This window comes from Rutidosis leptorrhynchoides, chromosome 3, assembly GCF_046630445.1.
Source record: "Rutidosis leptorrhynchoides isolate AG116_Rl617_1_P2 chromosome 3, CSIRO_AGI_Rlap_v1, whole genome shotgun sequence".
Taxonomy (NCBI): Eukaryota; Viridiplantae; Streptophyta; class Magnoliopsida; order Asterales; family Asteraceae; genus Rutidosis; species Rutidosis leptorrhynchoides.
This window is the reverse complement of record NC_092335.1, coordinates 643,531,742-643,540,237: the sequence shown is the minus strand read 5'-3', so window position 1 is coordinate 643,540,237 and position 8,496 is coordinate 643,531,742.

The following is an 8,496-nucleotide window of genomic DNA, read 5'->3' as shown; positions in this document are numbered from 1 at the left end:
AAACTAAAAATATACTTAAAATACTTTATAATTTTGTTAAAATAAAAGAAAAACTTAAAAATATATTTAAAATACTTTTTTTTTTCGATTTTAAAAGCTTTTTTTTTTATATATTTTTTTTATTTTTAAAAATATAAATTTTACCAAAACTAATTATAACTTAAAAATTAAAAATATGGCGTTTCGCTTTGGCGAATGATCCCCGGCAGCGGCGCCAAAAATACTTGATGAAGTGCGAGGTGTATTTAAAATAGTTTATATTTTACTAGGAAATACTATTAAATACGATACAATTTTACACAAGATATTTATTTATTTATAGAATGGATATACTTAAACCTTGCTACAACACTTATAGGCAGTGTACCTAATCGTACAGTAGTGTAGTTTTTAGTAAGTCCGATTCGTTCCACAGGGAAATCTTTGAACAAAGCTCAACGCTATATTAGTTTACTTTTATAAAAATACAAATATATATATAGGTAATATTATTATTATAAAGGGGGGGTTTTTACCGTTTAATGACCGGTTTGTCGATTTTAAAACTTTAGTCGCAGTTAAAACCTAATGTAAAATATAAAATAAAAGACTAAAATTAAATCGTAAAGTAAATAACGATAATGAAATTGCGAATAATAAAAATGCGATAAAATAAAATTGCGATAATTAAAAAGTACGATAATTAAAAGTGCGATTAAATAACAATAAAAGTGCGATAATTAGAAGTGCAATTAAATATAAAATAAAGGAAATTAAATATGAAATAAAAGAATTATGCTTATTTAAACTTCCGTAATCATGATGTTTGACGTGTTGATTTTAGTTTTATGCCCATGGGTTAATTGTCCTTTGTCCTGGATTATTTAATATGTCCGTCTGGTTTTTGTCCATAACAGTCCATCAGTCATAAATATAAATTGCAAGTGTCCTTGTCAAATTATTATTATACCCGAAGTTAAATATTCCAACTAATTGGGGATTCGATTTGTAACAAGGTTTTAATACTTTGTTTAATGAATACACCAGGTTATCGACTGCGTGTAAACCAAGGTTTTACCACTTTGTTAACAATTACACCAATTACCCTTGAATGTAATTTCACCCCTGTTTTAATTATTCTAGTGGCTATTAATCCATTCCCGTGTCCGGTTAAATGAACGATTATTCGTACAAATAAATACCCCGCCCATCGTGTCCGATCGAGTGTATATGGTAATTTATAGGGACGCCCAATTGTAAATCTTTATATTAACATTAACAAACTTTCATTTAGTTAAACAAATATAAAGCCCATTAATAGCCCATAGTCTAGTTTCCACAAGTGTCGTTCTTTTGTCCAAACCCCAATTATGGTACAAAGCCCAATTACCCAATTTTAGTAATTAGCCCAACATCATGATTACTTCGTTTTAAATAAGCATAATAATAACTTAGCTACAAGACATTAATATAAAAAGGTTGAACATAACTTACAATGATTAAAAATAGCGTAGCGTTACACGGACAGAATTTCGACTTACACCTTTACAACATTCGCTAACATACCCTTATTATTAGAATTATAATTAAAATTAAAATATAAATTATAAATATAAATATATTTACGTATGAAGAGGAAGAGAAAAAAGATGATTAAAACTCGGCACAAACCTGGCTTTATATAGGACCTGACCAGCAATCTCACTCCATGCGACTCGCATGGATTTGTGCCTTTGGCCATGCGAGTCGCATGGCCACCCTGGATCCAGCCAAATGACTTTGTTTTCTTCTTGCCGACGTAATATAATAATAATAATATATATAATATATAATTATATATAATTATATATATATTATATTATATTCTTGTGCATAGTAGACTAGATATTTTTGGTCCGTTGCGTCGGGCGTTTCTTCTTGGCTCAGGTCCCGGTTCCGGATTTTCGGACGTCCTTGCGTACAATTTTATATTTTGTACTTTGCGTTTTGAATCTTGTACTCTTGTGATTTCGAGACGTTTCTTATCAATAATTGGAACCTTTTTGATTGTCTTTTGTACTTTTGAGCTTTTTGGTCGTTTGCGTCTTCAATTCGTCGAATCTGTCTTTTGTCTTCACCTTTTATTATTTAAACGAATATCTCTTGTAAATAGAACAATTGCAACTAAAAGCTTGTCTTTCTTGAGGAATAATGCTATGAAATATATGTTCGTTTTTAGCATTATCATAATCATACAAAGATTAAGTTTAAATTTGGTCAGAAATTTCCGGGTCATCACATATTGTATATTATGTAATCTTGAGATACAATAGACACGTATACAATGTTTCGACCTATCATGTCGACACATCTATATATATTTCAGAACAACCATAGACACTCTATATGTGAATGTTGGAGTTAGCTATACAGGGTTGAGGTTGATTCCAAAATATATATAGTTTGAGTTGTGATCAATACTGAGATACGTATACACTGGGTCGTGGATTGATTCAAGATAATATTTATCGATTTATTTCTGTACATCTAACTGTGGACAACTAGTTGTAGGTTACTAACGAGGACAGCTGACTTAATAAACTTAAAACATCAAAATATATTAAAAGTGTTGTAAATATATTTTGAACATATTTTAATATATATGTATATATTGTTATAGGTTCGTGAATCAACAGTGGCCAAGTCTTACTTCTCGATGAAGTAAAAATCTGTGAAAGTGAGTTATAGTCCCACTTTTAAAATCTAATATTTTTGGGATGAGAATACATGCAGGTTTTATAAATGATTTACAAAATAGACACAAGTACGTGAAACTACATTCTATGGTTGAATTATCGAAATCGAATATGCCCCTTTTTATTAAGTCTGGTAATCTAAGAATTAGGGAACAGACACCCTAATTGACGCGAATCCTAAAGATAGATCTATTGGGCCTAACAAACCCCATCTAAAGTACCGGATGCTTTAGTACTTCGAAATTTATATCATAGCCGAAGGGTGTCCCGGAATGATGGGGATATTCTTATATATATGCATCTTGTTAATGTCGGTTACCAGGTGTTCACCATATGAATGATTTTTATCTCTATGTATGGGATGTGTATTGAAATATGAAATCTTGTGGTCTATTGTTACGATTTGATATATATAGGTTAAACCTATAACTCACCAACATTTTTGTTGACGTTTAAAGCATGTTTATTCTCAGGTGAATACTAAGAGCTTCCGCTGTTGCATACTAAAATAAGGACAAGATTTGGAGTCCATGTTTGTATGATATTGTGTAAAAACTGCATTCAAGAAACTGATTTCGATGTAACATATTTGTATTGTAAACCATTATGTAATGGTTGTGTGTAAACAGGATATTTTAGATTATCATTATTTGATAATCTACGTAAAGCTTTTTAAACCTTTATTTATGAAATAAAGGTTATGGTTTGTTTTAAAAATGAATGCAGTCTTTGAAAAACGTCTCATATAGAGGTCAAAACCTCGCAACGAAATCAATTAATATGGAATGTTTTTAATCAATAAGAACGGGACATTTCAGCTGGTGCGTTTGTCAATCCAAACGGCATAACCATAAACTCGTAATAACCATAACGTGTCCTAAAAGCAGTTTTTGGAATATCATCCTCCTTTACTCGCATTTGATGATATCCAGAACGTAAATCGTTTTTCGAATAAACCGACGAGCCTTGTAGTTGATCAAATAAGTCGTCAATTCTCGGCAGTGGATAACGGTTTTTGATGGTAAGTTTATTCAACTCTCTGTAGTCAATACACAACCTAAATGTACCATCCTTCTTCTTGACAAACAAAACAGGAGCTCCCCATTGTGATGTGCTTGGTCGAATGAAACCATGTTCTAATAGTTCTTGCAGTTGGCTTTGCAGTTCTTTCATCTCACTGGGTGCGAGTCTGTAAGGAGCACGAGCTATTGGTGCAGCTCCTGGTACAAGATCTATTTGAAATTCAACAGATCGATGTGGAGATAGTCCCGGTAATTCTTTCGGAAATACATCGGGAAATTCTTTTACGACGGGAACATCATTGATGCTCTTTTCTTCAGTTTGTACTTTCTCGACGTGTGCTAGAACAGCATAGCAACCTTTTCTTATTAGTTTTTGTGTCTTCAAATTACTAATAAGATGTAGCTTCGTGTTGCCCTTTTCTTCGTACACCACTAAGGGTTCTCCTTCTTCTCGTACAATGCAAATTGCATTTTTGTAACATACGATCTCTGCTTTCATCTCCTTCAGCCAGTCCATGCCAACTATTACATCAAAACTCCCTAACTCTACTGGTATCAAATCAATCTTAAATATTTCGCTACCCAGTTTAATTTCTCGATTCCGGCATATATAATCTGCTGAAATTAATTTACCGTTTGCTAATTCGAGTAAAAATTTACTATCCAACGGCGTCAATGGACAACTTAATTTAGCACAAAAATCTCTACTCATATAGCTTCTATCTGCACCCAAATCAAATAAAACGTAAGCAGATTTATTCTCAATAAGAAACGTACCCGTAACAAGCTCCGGGTCTTCCTGTGCCTCTGCTGCATTAATATTGAAAACTCTTCTGCGGCCTTGTCCATTCGTGTTCTCCTGGTTCGGGCAATTTCTAATAATGTGGCCCAGTTTTCCACATTTATAACAAACTACATTGGCATAACTTGTTCCGACACTACTTGCTCTGCCATTACTCGTTCTGACACCATTTGTTCCTTTCGTTCTGTTAACCCCTGGTCCGTAGACCTCACACTTCGCTGCGCTATGACCATTTCTTTTACACTTGTTGCAAAATTTGGTGCAGAACCCCGAGTGATACTTTTCACACCTTTGGCATAGCTGCTTCTGATTGTTGTTGTTGCGGTTGTTATTGTTGTTGGGATGATTGTTGTAGTTGTTGTTATGCCATTTGTTGTAGTTGCAATTGATGTTGCGATTGTTGGGATAGTTGTTGTTGTTTTGGTGACTCTTATCACCGTTTTCCTCCCACTTTCTTTTGACTAACTTCACGTTGGCCTCTTCGGCCGCCTGTTCTTTAATTCTTCCCTCAATCTGGCTCACTAGTTTGTGAGCCATTCTACATGACTTTTGTATGGAGGCAGGCTCGTGTGAACTTATATCTTCTTGGATTCTCTCCGGTAACCCTTTCACAAACGCGTCGATCTTCTCTTCCTCATCTTCGAATGCTCTCGGATACAATAGGCACAATTCTGTGAATCATCTTTCGTAAGAAGTAATATCGAATCCCTGTGTTCGTAACCCTCTAAGTTCTGACTTGAGCTTATTGACCTCGGTTCTGGGACGGTACTTCTCGTTCATCAAGTGCTTGAATGCTGACCACGGTAGCGCGTAAGCAGCATCTTGTCCCACTTGCTCTAGATAGGTATTCCACCATGTTAATGCAATACCTGTGAAGGTATGCGTAGCGTACTTCACTTTGTCTCCTTCAGCACACTTACTTATGGCAAACACCGATTCAACTTTCTCGGTCCACCATTACAATCCGATTGGTCCTTCGGTCCCATCAAATTCTGAAGGTTTGCAGGCAGTGAATTCCTTGTAGGAGCATCGTACACGATTTCTTGCGCCGTTAGCTATATTGCTAGATTCAGAGTTATTGTTGGTATGTAGCGCGGCCTGTACTGCAGCTATGTTTGAAGCAAGAAAGGCACGAAATTCCTCTTCGCTCATATTCAAGGTGTGTCGAGTAGTCGGTGCCATTTCCTTCAAAATAGTCAACTGAAACAATTTAATCATACAGAATATTAAGAGTAGTCACTAGTATCTCGTAGCATAATATGAACTCATTTATAAAAGCTTTTTCTTCATATTAGCGTTTTATAAATTTAAATTCGGGTACTACCTACCCGTTAAGTTCATACTTAGTAGCTAATATACAATTCAACTACTACAATTCCATATGAAAAACTGATTATAATAATATATCACATACAATATTCTTCAAACTTACAACTTCGCTATATTACATATAACATGAAATATAGTACACAATGATACATGACAGTTTTGAAGATAAATCTAGTTAATGCGCAAGTTGTTCAGCAAAGGAAATAAAGACACGTAATTCATAAGTCCAGAAACAAGTGATGCATTCTGGTTTTACTAAGACGACTTCCCATCCTTGGTCTTGTGGAAAATAACCGTTATGACCATTAGCTAGGCAGCATGTTGTAATGTCGTTAAAAGGACGAGGGTTTCGTAATGTCCAACAGCCCCGTAATAATCTAAAAACCTTGTTTCTCACCCCAACTACTGAATCCGTCACTTGTGGGAAAGTTTTATTTAAAAGCTGCAATCCGATGTTCTTTTTCTCACTTTGATAAGAAGCGAACATCACTAACCCGTAAGCATAACATGCTTCTTTATGTTGCATATTAGAAGCTCTTTCTAATTCACGAAATCCTATGTTGGGATATGTTGAGTCAAAATAGGTTCTTAACCAGTAGCGTAAAATTGCATTTGGGTTCCCCGCATTTAACGCTTTAAAGAAAACACGGCGTAACTTAAAGTCTCTCCAATGTGATATACCCCACCTATCAAAGGAAAGCCTTTTATAAACTAAGGCATTTCTGGAAAGTCTTTTAAATGTTTGACAAGTTAATTTTTCCATAACTAAATGTGCTGATGAATTCTGACCGACTCTAGACAAGATTTCCTCAATCATATCCTCTGGTAGGTCTTCTAAAATATTCGGTTTTCTACCCTTAACATCCACTTTGTTTTTATACTGTAAAATAGACAAGGATTAGATTCGTAATAACAAATAATACAAGCAACTTTTACATAGAACATAAAAGTACAAGCACACTACATTACATTTATTACACAACATGCTCACACCCCTCTAATCTGAATCACTGGTTTCTTCTTCTTCGGACTTGGTTCTTTTTCCTAATCTTCTAGGGATATATGATGTTCCTCTAATACGAGTCATCGTTTTCCACATTGGTTTAGAAAGACCTGGTGGTTTAGAGGTTCCCGTGTTATTGTCACGATATTAAAAATACGGGTGTTGACGGTACATATAAAGTTCATCGGGGTTGGAATTAGATTTCTCTATTTTGATGCGTTTTCCCTTATTATTTTCTTGTGCCTCATTAAATTGGGTCGGGGTAATTTCTATAACATCATCGGAATCCTCATCAGGATCCGATTCATCGGAAAATTGGTAATTTTCCCAATATTTTGCTTCCTTTGCGGAAACACCATTGACCATTATTAACTTTGGTCCATTGGTTGAGGATTTTCTTTTATTTGACCGGTTTTCTGTGGTTCCTACTATTTCCCCCTCCGGAACCTCTTCTTCTTCCGGTTCCTCTTCTTCTGGTTCCTCTTCTTCCGGTTCCTCTTCTTCCGGTTCCGTTTCCTCTTCTTCCGGTTCTTCGGGAACTTGTAAATCTTGTCAATATATATTCGACTCTTCGTTATTATTAGGTGAGTCAATGGGATTTGTGCTAGAGGTAGACATCTATCACACAATATCAAACATGTTAAGAGATTAATATATCAGATAATATTTACATGTTAATAATATATAGTTTCCATCAAAAATGTTAAGCAATCATTTATAAAGAAAACACGGTCGAAGTCCAGACTCACTAATGCATCCTAACAAACTCGATAAGACACACTAATGCAAATTTTCTGGTTCTCTAAGACCAACGCTCAGATACCAACTGAAATGTCCCATTCATATTGATTATAAACGTTCCATATTAATTAATTTCGTTGCGAGGTTTTGACCTCTATATGAGACGTTTTTCAAAGACTGCATTCATTTTTAAAACAACCATAACCTTTATTTTATCAATAAAGGTTTTAAAAACATTACGTAGTTTATTAAATCATGATAATCTAAAATATACTATTTACACACGACCATTACATAATAGTTTACAATAGAAATATATTACATCGACATATGTTTCTTGAATGCAGTTTTTACACAATATCATACAAACATGGACTCCAAATCTTGTCCTTATTTTAGTATGCAACAGCGGAAGCTCTTAATATTCACCTGAGAATAAACATGCTTTAAACGTCAACAAAAATGTTGGTGAGTTATAGGTTTAACCTATATATATCAAATCGTAACAATAGACCACAAGATTTCATATTTCAATACACATCCCATACATAGAGATAAAAATCATTCATATGGTGAACACCTGGTAACCGACATTAACAAGATGCATATATAAGAATATCCACATCATTCCGGGACACCCTTCGGATATGATATAAATTTCGAAGTACTAAAGCATCCGGTACTTTGGATGGGGTTTGTTAGGCCCAATAGATCTATCTTTAGGATTCGCGTCAATTAGGGTGTCTGTTCCCTAATTCTTAGATTACCAGACTTAATAAAAAGGGGCATATTCGATTTCGATAATTCAACCATAGAATGTAATTTCACGTACTTGTGTCTATTTTGTAAATCATTTATAAAACCTGCATGTATTCTCATCCCAAA